The 12,944-nt window shown below is 40.1% G+C and overlaps 1 protein-coding gene and 1 pseudogene across 3 annotated transcripts in view; one reads left to right on the forward strand and one right to left on the reverse strand.

The window, feature by feature from the left end:
• Mpp7 (membrane palmitoylated protein 7) overlaps positions 1-12,944 on the reverse strand; it is a 278,049-nt gene that overhangs the window by 193,787 nt on the left and 71,318 nt on the right. The window lies entirely within an intron of this gene.
• LOC110285074 lies at positions 11,943-12,621 on the forward strand (annotated as a pseudogene).

The following is a 12,944-nucleotide window of genomic DNA, read 5'->3' on the forward strand; positions in this document are numbered from 1 at the left end:
AAAAAAAAAAAAGAATTCACAGCTACCTGGGAATGTAGTCTTTTCTTCTCAAAAGATCCAGACTGGCTGGGAAAGCTAAAGCTATGGAAAGAGCTGGATGTCGAATAAGGTGCTGTTTCAACTCAGCTCGCTAGCAAGGATGTCTTCTGCAAGGGCACTAAACTTTGCAGTTTTAATTGTAACTTTCACTTTTCATGAAGCTAGATGCCTCCATATTAAAATCAGCAATTGAAGTTAAGTCTTGAAAATTCAGAGTAGGAGAGAGACATTTGTGTTAAGTGGATGTGCTGAAGCCTTTAGTGCCAACACTCAGGAGGCAGTTTGAGTTTGAGGCCAGTCTGGTTTACGTAATGAGTTCCAAGACAGCCAGAGCTATGTAGAGACCTGACTCAAATAGGAGGTGGTGAATAAAATTCTCTCCAGGTATTGACAAGGGTCGTCTTCTAGTCCCTAATGTGTCAAAAAGAAGCAAAACAAACATGGAGAATTAACACATTCTGAAATTGTGCTCACTTTTTAAAAAGAGAAAGAAAAAAAAATACTTTGTACATGGCAATGAAAATATAAAGCCTTGTAATTTGGCTTATTTAGGTAAGTATTTTATGTGCAAACCGTGTACCTAAAACTGTACTATGAAAATAAATAATCTAGCAATATAACTTTTATTTATTTCAGAAGACTACTCAATGATTAATTTAATCCAGTTAGTGGTCATTATTTTCTCCTTTATATGTGTATGATCTGTGAGTGCACGCATGACTCTCTGTGTGTGTGTGTGTGTGTGTGTGTGTGTATGTGTGTAGGTGGATATGTACCACACTACATGTATAGAGATTAGAGACAAATTTGGGTGCACAACATGGCCTTCTACCTTGTTTGACATGAAGTTCCTTTTCTGTTGTTTACAACTGTGTAAAACAGTCTACTTGACCCTCAGGTTTCTGCGGACTTGCCTGCTTCTTATTTCTTTCCAGCCAAGGAAACAACGGGGTGCCAGATACTCACTATTACACCTAGCTTTACATGGGTTCTAAGAGTTTAAACTCAGATCCTCAGCCTTCCCTGGCAATCAGTTTACCCATCAAACCAACTCCCTAACTGTTCCCTTTAAAAAGCACTTAAGCAGTGGCACGGGTTCCGTCCATTCTGGGTTGGTGCCCTGAGAAGACATTGGGCGCCAATTCCAAAGCCAGTCATAAAACACCAAGAAGAAGCTCCACTCCCAGATGCTCTAACACACCCAGGACCAGAGGATCACAGGATCACAGGATTGCAGGAGCTCAGTCACACGAGGATCTCAGCATCCCATTGGCAGCTTGACTCCCAGGAGCTCGGACACACCTAGGATCCAAGGATCCCAGGATCCAAGATTTACAGGAACACAGAGACAGCTGAACTCTGAGGAATTCTAACACAACCAAGATCACAGGAAGGAGAGGCTCCAGTCAGATATAGTGAGACCAGGTAGCACTAGAGATAATCAGATGGGAGGCAAGCATAAGAACATAAGCAACAGAAACCAAGGTAACCTGGCATCATCAGAACCCAATACTCCCAACGTAGCAAGTCCTGGATACACCACCACACTGGAAAAGCAAGATTGAGATCTAAAATCACTTCTCATGATGATGATAGAGGACTTTAAAAAGAACATATATAAAAATACTGGAGAACACAGGTGAACACCCAGAACCCCTTAAAGAGGAAACACAAACTCCCTTAAAGAATTACAGAAAAACACAATCAAACAGGCAAAGGATATGAACAACACCATCCAGGATCTAAAAATGGAAATAGAAACAATAAAGAAATCGCAAAGGGAGACAACCCTGGAGTTAGAAAACCTAGAAAAGAGATCAGGAGTCATAGATGCAAGCATTAACAACAGAATACAAGACATAGATGAGAAAATCTCAGGTGCAGAAGATACCATAGAAAACATTGACAAAACAGTCAAAGGAAATACAAAAAGCAAAAGGTTCCTAACCCAAAACATCCAGGAAATCCAGGACACAATGAAAAGACCAAACCTAAGGATAATAGGTATAGAAGAGAGCAAAGCTGCCCAACTCAAAGAGCCAGTAAATATTTTCCAAAAAATTTTAGAAGAAAACTTCCCTAACCTAAAGAAAGAGATGCCCATAAACATACAAGAAGCCAACAGAACTGCAGATAGATTGGACCAGAAAAGAAACTTCTCCCATCACATAATAATCAAAACACCAAATGCACTAAACAAAGGAAGAATATTAAAAGCAGTAAGGGAAAATGTCAAGTAATATATAAAGGCAAACCTATCAGAATTACACCAGACTTCTCACCAAAGACTATGAAAGCTAAAAGATCCTGGGCAGATGTCATGCAGACCTTAAGAAAACACAAATGCACATCAGAACTCTGAATTACCACAGACAGAGAAAACAAGATATTCCATGACAAAATCAAATTTACACAATATCTTCCCACAAATCCAGCTCTACAAAGAATAATAGATGGAAAACACCAACACAAGGAGGGAAATTACACCCTACAAAAAGCAAGAAACTAATCTTCCAACAAACCCAAAAGAAGATAGCCACAGAAACATAATTTACCTCTAACAACAAAAATAACAGGAAGTAACAATCACTTTTCCTTAGTATCTCTTAACACCAATGGAATCAATTCGCAATAAAAAGACAGAAAAACAGACTGGATATGCAAACAGGAAACATACCTCAATATCAAAGACAGATACTACCTCTGAGTAAAGGGCTGGAGAACATTTTTTTCAAGCAAATGGTACCAAGAAACAAGCTGGAGTTGCCATTCTAATACTGAATAAAATCAACTTTCAACCAAAAGTTATCAAAAAGCGTAAGGAAGGAAACTTTATACCAGTAAAAGGAAAAATCTACCAAAAAGAACTCTCAATTCTGAATATCTATGCTCCAAATGCAAGGGCACCCACATTCATTAAAGAAACTTTACTAAAGTTGAAAGCACACAACACACCCCATACAATAATAGTGGGAGAAATCAACACTTCATCTCAGCAATGGACAGATCAGGGAAAGAGAAACTAAACAGAGACACAGTGAAACTAACAGAAATTATGAACCAAATGGATCTAACAGATATTTATAGAACATTTCATCCTAAAGCAAAAGAAAATACCTTCTTCTCAGCATCTCATGGTACCGTCTCCAAAATTCACCATATAATTGGTCATAAAAAAGGCCTCAACAGATACAAGAAGACTGAAATAATCCCATGCACCCTATCAGATCATGAGGGAATAAGGCTAGTCTTAAATACCAACATAAACAGTAGAAAGTACACATAACACATGGAAGCTGAACAAAGCTCTACTCAATGATAACCTGGTCAAGGAAGAAATAAAGGAAGAAATTAAAGACTTTTTAGAATTTAATGAAAATGAAGACACATCATACCCAAAATTGTGGGACACAATGAAAGCAGTTCTAAAAGGAAAACTCATAGCTATAAGTGCCTCCAAAAATAAACTGGAGAGAGCTTACCCTAGCAGCTTGACAGCACACCTGAAAGCTCTAGAACAAAAAAACAAGCACATTCACCCAAGAAGAGTAGATGGCAGGAAACACTCAAACTCAGGGCTGAAATCAACCAAATAGAAACAAAAATAGCTATATAAAAAAAAAAAAAGTCAACCAAAGGACACTGTTGGTTCTTTGGGGAAAAAAAAAATCAACAAAATAGATAAACTCTTAAACAGACTAACTAGAAGGCAAAGGGACAGTATCCTAATTAACAAAATCAGGAATGAAACGGGAGACATAACAACAGAATCTGAGGAAATCCAAACAATTGTCAGAATCTACTACAAAATGCTATACTCACCTAACCTGGAGAACCTGGATGAGATGGACAATTTCTAGACAGATACCAGGTACCAAAGTTGAATCAGGATCAGGTTAATGATGTAAACAGCCCCATATCCCCTAAAGAAATAGAAACAGTCATTAATAGTCTCCCAACCAAAAAAAGCCCAGGATTACTGCAGAATTCTATCAGTCCTTCAAAGAAGACCTAAGACCAAAATTCCTCAAACTAGTCCACAAAATAGAAACAAAAGGTACTCTACCCAATTCGTTCTATGAAGCCACAACTACTCTGATACCTAAACCACACAAAGACCCAACAAAGAAAAGAAAGTTCAGACAAATTTCTCTTAGGAGGCAGAGACAGGCGGATTTCTGAGTTCAAGGCCAGCCTGGTCTACAAAGTGAGTTCCAGGACAGCCAGGGCTATACAGAAAAACCCTATCTCGGCCGGGCGTGGTGGCGCACGCCTTTAATCCCAGCACTCGGGAGGCAGAGGCAGGCGGATTTCTGAGTTCGAGGCCAGCCTGGGCTACAGAGTGAGTTCCAGGACAGCCACGACTACACAGAGAAACCCTGTCTCGAAAAGCCAAAAAAAAAAAAAAAAGAAAAACCCTATCTCAAAAAACTAAAACAAAACAAAACAAACAAACAAACAAACAAAACTACTCAATAAAATTCTTGCCAACCAAATCCAAGAACACATCAAAAACAATCATTCTCCACCATCACATAGGCTTCATCCAGGGATGGAATGATGGTTCAATATATGGAAATCCATCAATGTAATTCACTACATAAACAAACTGAAAGAAAAAAAAAAACCCATGGTCATTACATTAGATCCTAAAAAAGCATTTGACAAAATCCAACACCCATTCATCATAAAAGTCTTGGAAAGATCAGGAATTCAAGGCCCATACCTAAACATAGCAAAAGCAATATACAGCAAACCAGTAGCCAACATCAAACTAAATGGACAGAAACTTGAAAAAATCCTACAAAAATCAGGGACTAGACAAGGCTGCCCAGTCTCTCCCTACCTATTCAATATAGTACTTGAAGTTCTAGCTAGAGCAATTAGACAACAAAAGGAGATCAAGGATATAAAAATTGGAAACGCAGAAGTCAAAATATCAATATTTGTAGATGATATGATCATATACTTAAGTGACAAAAATTCCACCAGAGAATTCCTAAACATGATAAACAACTTTAGCAAACTGTCAGGATATAAAATTAACTCAAACAAATCAGTAGGCTTACTCTACTCAAAGGATAAACAGGGTGAGAAACAAATCAGGGAAATGACACCCTTCAAAATAGTCACAAATAATATTACATACTTTGGTGTGACACTAACGAAGTAAGTGAAACATCTGTATTACAGGAACTTGAAGTCTCTGAAGAAAGAAATAGAAGAAGATCTCAGAAGGTGGAAAGTTCTCCCATGCTCATGGATTGGCAGGATTAATATAGTAAAAATGGCCATCTTGCTGAAAGCAATCTAGAGATTCAATGCAATCACCATCAAAATTCCAAATCAATTCTTCACATACTTAGAAAGAGCAATTTGTAAATTTATTTGGAATAACAAACAAACAAACAGGATAGCAAACACTATTCTCAACAATAAAGGACTTCTAGAGGAATCACCATCCCTGACATCAAGCTGTACTACAGAGAAATAGTGATAAAAACTGTATAGTATTAGTACAGAGACAGACTGGAGGATCAATGGAAGAGAATTAAAGACCCAGAAATGAATCCACATACCTACGGATTCATTGGATATTTGACAAAGGAGCTAAAACCATCAAGTGGAAGAAAGACAGCATTTTTAATAAATGGTGCTGGTTCAACTGGCAGTCAGCACGTAGAAAAATGCAAATTAACCCATTCTTACCTCCTTGTATAAAACTCAAGTCCATGTAGATAAAGGACCTCCACATAAAGCCAGATACACTGAAACTTATAGAGGAGAGAGTGGGGAAGAGCCTCAAATGCATGGGCACAGGGGAAATTTTTCTGAACAGAACACCAATGGCTTATGCTCTAAGATCAAGAATTGACAAATGGGACCTCATAAAATTGTAAAGTTTTTGTAAGGCAAAGAACACTGTCAATAGGACAAAACAGCAACCAACATATTGGGAAGAGATCTTTACCAATCCTATATCCAATAGAGGGCTAATATCCAATATATCCAAAGAACTCAAGAAGTTAGACTCCAGAGAGTCAAATAACACTATTAAAAAATGGGGTACAGAGCTAAACAGAGAATTTTCAACTGAGGAATATCTAATGGCCAAGAAGCACCTAAAAAAATGTTCAACATTCTTAGTCACCAGGGATATGTAAATGAAAACAACCCTGAGATTCCACCTCACACCAGTCAGAATGGCTAAGATCAAAAACTCAGGTAACAGCAGACGCTGGCGTGCATGTGGAGAAAGACAAACATCCCTCCATTGTTGGTAGGGTTGTAAAGTGGAACAGCCACTCTGCAAATCAGTCTGGCAGATCCTCAGAAAATTGGACATAGTACTACCTGAGGACCCAGCTACACCCACTCTTGAGCATATACTCAAAGGATTCTCCAACATTTAACAAGGGCATATGCTCTACTATGTTCATAGCAGTGTTATTTATAATAGCCAGAAGCTGGAATAATGCAGATGTCTTTCAAGAGAGGAATGGATACAGAAAATGTGGTACATTTACACAGTGGAGTACTACTCAGCTATTAAAAATGGTGAATTCATGAAATCCTTTTTTTTTTTTTTTTTTTAGTTCATGAAATTCTTAGACAAAAGGATGGAACAAGAAAATATCATCTTGGGTGAGGTAATCCAATCACAAAAGAACACACATAGTTTGCACTCACTGATAAGTGGATATTAGCCCCCAAATCACCAAATACCCAAGATACCCAAATTCACAGACCACATGAAGCTCAAGAAGAAAGACCAAAATGTGGGTGCTTCAGTCCTTCTTAGAAAGGGGAATGAAATACTCACAGGAGCAAATATGGAGACAAAGTATAGAGCAGAGAGTGAAGGAAAGGCTATCAAGAAACTGTCCCACTTGGGGATTTATCCCATATACAGTCACCAAGCCCTAACACTATTGTGGATGCCAAAAAATGCTTGCTGAAAGGAGCCTAATATAGCTGTCTCCTGAGAGGCCCTGCCAGAACCTGACAAATACAGAAGCAGATGCTCACAGCCAACCACTGGACTGAGTGCAGGGGTCCCCAATGGAGTAGTAGGGGAAGGGAAGGTGGGGAGTTTGGAGTAGGTGGGTGGGTGGGTGGGTGGAGGAACACCCTCATATAAGCAGGGGAAGACAGTATGGGATAGGGGGTTTCCAGGAGGGAGGTTACTGGAAAAGGGGATAACATATGAAATGTAAATGAAGAAAATATCCAATTTTAAAATTTAAAAAAAAAGCATTTAAGCCAGCATTTTCTTTCGAGCAAGGGCCTAGTGAAGAAGCAAGATGGGTACATTCCAGTTTATGCCTGTGGAAAAAAACATACAAGAAAACAGACCACCTCTTGCTTCTTAGAGTGTGGTCTGTTGTGTATGGAGAGTCCCCCAGGTGTTTCTTAAAAGGTCCACAAGCTGTTTTCATTGTGAATTTAACACTAGCAAAGAAAAGAGTATATTCTGGTCACCTACACCCAAATCTGCAACAAGGAGGAGAGTGATGCACAGCTTGATGCATTCATGTACTGAAGCTTGAAGCAATGCATGATGTGTGCATTATAGAAGCGTGGAGCAATGCACGACACATGCACTGATGGAAAAGTCAGAGAACCCCAATAATTTGTTTAATGTCCTGTAACCATTATAGCGATAAAACTAGGATTTTCAATAAATGAAAGTTGAATCAGTGATGTTAATATTGTAGAAAGTTAGGGCTAGCATTTCTGTATATACCTATAAAAAGTGTCGGAGCCATGGCTGCACCAGCTGCAGTCCACTCCTCAGGCAGATGAGCCCAGGCTAGCTGTGCCTTCCCTCGGGCTTCACATACATCACTTAACAACCCGTTGACACCCATCCCAACAAGAGTAAGGCACTCCTCTGGTCAAAAGCACATGAGTTATACAAGTCCCTCAGGCCATGCAAGTGCTTGTCAACACTCTTCTGATAACATCTATTCATAATGCTTATATCATGTATATTTGGAAAATTAAAACTTTGCACAATTACAGCTACACAGAAGCACATATCCTACTGACATAGATCAAAGACTTAGACTGAGTTCAGCAAAGCAACTAATAGTAATTAGAAGAGTAATGCAAGTACAGAGGTCTCCCAGGTGCCTTTGCTCCATCACAGAGAACAGCCAGCAAGCAGCCACTTGCCTGGGACCCCTACTCTGCTATGCAATCAAACTGAAAATCAGAAACACAATGCAGTCAGATTGGTGCAGTGTGCTTCCTCGTGAAAGCTACTGAAAGAAAGGTGCGCCTAAGTCGAGACTTGATTTTTCACAATGAAGTCAACCATCAAGGGGAAAGTGGTCACATGTGGCTGTGGGGTTGGTTTTGATTTATTTTTATTTCCTTTTTTTATGTTTTATTTTGACAAGGACTCACTATGTAACCCTGTGGGCATGGCTTATTTTCTGAGACAGGATCTTGTTAGGCAGCCCAGGTTGGCCTAAAAATTATGATTTTTCTGCCTCAGCTTTCTAAGTGTGAGGACTATGGGTGTTCCCTGTCACATCTGTCTAGTCCTTGAGGATTGATTTGTTTTAAATGAACTTTAGCAGTATCTTCCTGGCAATGAAATAACATCTATTTTTCATTATTTCAAATGGCTGCTTTAACTGGAGAAGCTCACAAGGTGTCCAGTATCCTCAAGAAATGAATCTACCACTTTCAGGATAAAAGTATCATGATTTTGGTGTTGGAAATAAATTTACTAAAATTTCTCAGCCACATCTTTGTTGAGTGTAGCTTTTTACTACCTTGCCTATGCTCCAAGAATGTGCCACGTTACCAGCCCCCACCCAGCTTCCCTTGAATCCACGGATAAAAGACACACACACACACACACACACACACACACAGAGTTGTTCATTTTCAACTTGCCTTCTTAGCACAACTGCTATGTGCCCTTATCATTACTCTTAGCTCCGCTTCTTCCACCTGCCCTAAATTTAGTTGGTCATTTGAATCTAGTCCCTGCTAAACATCTCTTACCACCTGCCTATAGGAGCAGCCACAGCCCACCACTCCTCCTGAGACCTCACATGGTTGCCTTGTTCTTCTCTGTTCAAAGCATGGCAAACTCTGTCTCTACTTTCTTGCATCTCCCTGCTTGCTTCCTGGGACCCAGAAGTCCTGCCTATTCTTTCCACCCAGCAATTGGCCCATGGCTTTCTGTACTGAGAGATCAAGGAATGATTAGGGAACAGCATCATCCCTACACACCTACCTATGGCATATACCAGCACTCCACACAGAGGCCATACACTGCTGAGAGAAAACAATGCTGGCAGTAAAGGAGATCAGGTTGAAAACAGAATAAATCAGAAGCTGGATGACAACTCTATAAACTGGCAAAGCAACAATACAAAATTTCAAATATTACATGAACTTACACGGCAAACAGCAAGGTGTGGGGTATAATGCTGCCAGAGAGGAGTGACCACGACATGTGTGTGTGTGTGTGTGTGTGTGTGTGTGTGTGTGTGTGTGTGTAAGGAAGAGTAAAATATGCAAGCTTCCCTGCTGCTTTACTTACTTTAAGAAACTTCAGCAATTACTATCTTCACTAGTCTCCAGCCACCACCACCAAAAACAGTGACTCTAAGACTTCATATATTTTGTCACATGAAGAAAATTTACTTCTATATTTTTTAAATTTTATTTTATTTTTAATTTATTTTTTACACTCTATATTCCGTTGCCCACCCCTCCCCATCTACCCTCCGTCTGCTCCACATCCCATACCTCCTCCCCACCCCACCTTGTCTCCACAAAGATGTCCCAACTCCCCACCCCATCTGTCCTCTAAACTCCCTGGGGCCTCCAATCTCTTGAGGGTTTGGTGCATCATCTCTGAATGAACACAGACCCAGTAGTCCTCTGCTGTATGTGTGTTGGGAGCCTCATATCAGCTGGTGTATGCTGCCTGTTTGGTTGTCCAGTGTTTGAGAGATCTCAGGAGTCCAGATTAATTGAGACTGCTGGTCCTCCTACAGGATCGACCTTCTCCTCAGCTTCTTACAGTCTTCCCTAATTCAACAACAGGGGTCAGCTGCTTCTGTCCATTGGTTGGGTGCAAATATCTGCATCTGACTCTTTCAGCTGCTTGTTGGGTCTTTCGGAGGGCAGTCATGAGACTCCATATGAGAGCTCCATAGCCTCAGGACATTCTGCTAATAGGTACTTCTACTCATATTTTCATTCCAGTGTGGAAAAGCAAATGCTACTTACAGTCTTTTTGCTTCTGCCAAGGTGGAAGAGCAGAACCTAGTCAGAACACTGAGTAAATGACAGCCCAGGATGTCAGCCTCTGACAGGTAAAACAAACACAGTGACAGCTCAGGCTGGTCACTGCAGAGTGATGAAACGCTACCTAGCTTTGCATTTTTGAACAATTATTTATTTATTTATTTATTTATTTATTTATTTATTTACGTCTCAAATGCTGCCCCCTCCCAGTGCTCCCTCCCAGAGTTCTTCCCCTATTCCCACTCACCTTCACCTCTGAGAGCACAGTCCCCTCAAATATGAAGCTGCCAGGGGTGGGGCGTCAGGAGAATTTCTAGGAGGTCTCAGACACCCACAATGAGGCAGGCTCCCAGGAGTCAATGAGGCTGACCTTAGCCAAAATGCCCAACAGTGGGGATATGGAACCTGAAGAGACCACCATCAGTAGTCAGACAGGACCCCCAGTAGAGGGATGGGGGTCACCAACACACGAACAAAATTTTGACCCAAATTAGACCTGTCTAAAAGAAATGCAGGGTCTAAGATGGAGCAGAGTCTAAACTATATTTCAAATAAGGTATATCATCCTAGTTTTATTTCTGGTAGTATAATAAAAATCCCCTGAACCTCCCCTCAAAAAAAAAATACCTAGGGAAGTAAAGGTTTATTTTAGCTGCAAATTCCAGTTATTAAGGCAGGAACCTAAAACATCTGGTCATGTCAAGTGTCAAGAGAGGAGAAACAAGTGCACTCTCCCTGTTCTGTTCAGAACCCAAGCCCAGGGAATGGCACTGCCAACAACAGGTTTGTCTTCCCACTTCAATTATCATGATCATCACAATCCCACAAGCTCCACAGACAGGCCCACAATCTATCCTGGTCAAGATAATTCCCCACTAAGAATCTGTTCTAAGGTGATTTGGGGTTGTATGAGGGTGACTCTGACAAAAGAAATTCACCATCTGTGTTCGATGTGATTGCTGCTGCACCCTTCAAGATGCAGATCAGTATGTGACTATGTCACATTAGGTGAAATTGGAAATAGAAAAGTCACAACATATTTGCAGTTGGTTTAAAACCAATTCCACAGTGTCTCTAAGGTGTTCTGTAAAGAATATTGGAATTAGCCTAGCCTGACAGACACATACAGCATTACACCAATTGCTAAAAGCATACACTACACTCACTAAAACTGAACATAAAGTAAAAACAAACAAACAAAAGAAACCTCTCAAGGATTAAAATCATGTGAATTCTACTTTCTGATCACAAAGTAGTATAAATCAGTAGTAGAAAAACAAATGGGGAAAAGCCTTATTTTTTATTCTAAATAACCTATTTTAAAAAAATTCTAAATGACCTAACAACATAATGCAATGAGAGAACACAGTGGGGTTTAGTGGGTAACTACCACAGTCCCACCACCAGAGCCCACAATAGCAAGAAGAACCAACTTCCAAACACAGTACATGTACACACACATACACAAACTAAATAAAAAAAAAACCCAAACAACTAAGAGCTGTCAAAACTGACAACTGAGCTATGGTCAAAAGAGCAAAAATAGATACCAAATCAAAATCACCAACACAGAAGCCATTAGGGTGCCATCTGCAGTGAGGTTGGTAGTATTCTCCGTTCAAGTGATGGCACAGCAGCTCACCCAAGAGCAAGGCATCACCCTGCGTGGGAGCGCAGAAATCGTGGCTGAGTTCTTCTCATTTGGCATCAACAGCATTTTGTGTCAGCGTGGCATTTATCCATCGGAAACCTTTACTAGAGTGCAGAAATATGATCACCTTGCTTGCAAATACTGACCCCGAGCTTATAAAGCACCTCAATAACGTGGTGAAACAACTAAAAGGGTGGCTGTACACGTGCTCAGCTCAGAAACTGGTGCTGGTCATCTCAAATAGTGAAAGTGGTGAAGTCCTTGAAAGATGGCAGTTTGATAATGAGTGTGACAAAACTGCAAAAGAGGAAGGTGTTCATAGAGAAAAGTCCCAGAAAGCCATACAGGAGGAAATCCATTCCGTGATTAGACAGATTACAGCTACTGTGACATTTCTGCCACTGTTGGAAGTTTCTTGTTCATCTGATCTGCTGATTTACACTGACAAAGATTTGGTGGTACCTGAAAAGTGGGAAGAATCAGAACCCCAGTTTATTTCCAGTTCTGAAGAAATCCATCTACGCTGATTTACAACCACAAGCCACAAAGGGAATAGTATAGTGGCCTACAAAACCCCATCAATGAAGAGATGGTACACAAACCATCCCCCATCACATTATACCTTTTATACCTCCCGCTATATTTATATTTAGATGCTTCTTTATATCTTGGTCAAGATTCTTCTGAGCTAAATCATTTAGACAAAGTATTTAGCTTTTTAACAGAAGTTTTTCTACCTACGGTGACCATTTTTGAAGGAATTCCTTCCACAATGAATCTGCTGTCTCCCCTTGATAATGTGTAGCACTCTTGTTGATTCTATGGTAAGTTCAGGAAGAACCCAAGAAATGCAACAGTAAGACACATTTCTCTTTTTTTTTTTTTAATTAGGTATTTTCCTCAATTACATTTCCAATGCTATCCAAAAAGTCCCCAATACACTCCCCCACCCCCAGTCCCCCACCCACCCACCCCC

Source organism: Mus caroli, chromosome 18, assembly GCF_900094665.2.
Source record: "Mus caroli chromosome 18, CAROLI_EIJ_v1.1, whole genome shotgun sequence".
In the NCBI taxonomy this organism is placed as follows: Eukaryota; Metazoa; Chordata; class Mammalia; order Rodentia; family Muridae; genus Mus; species Mus caroli.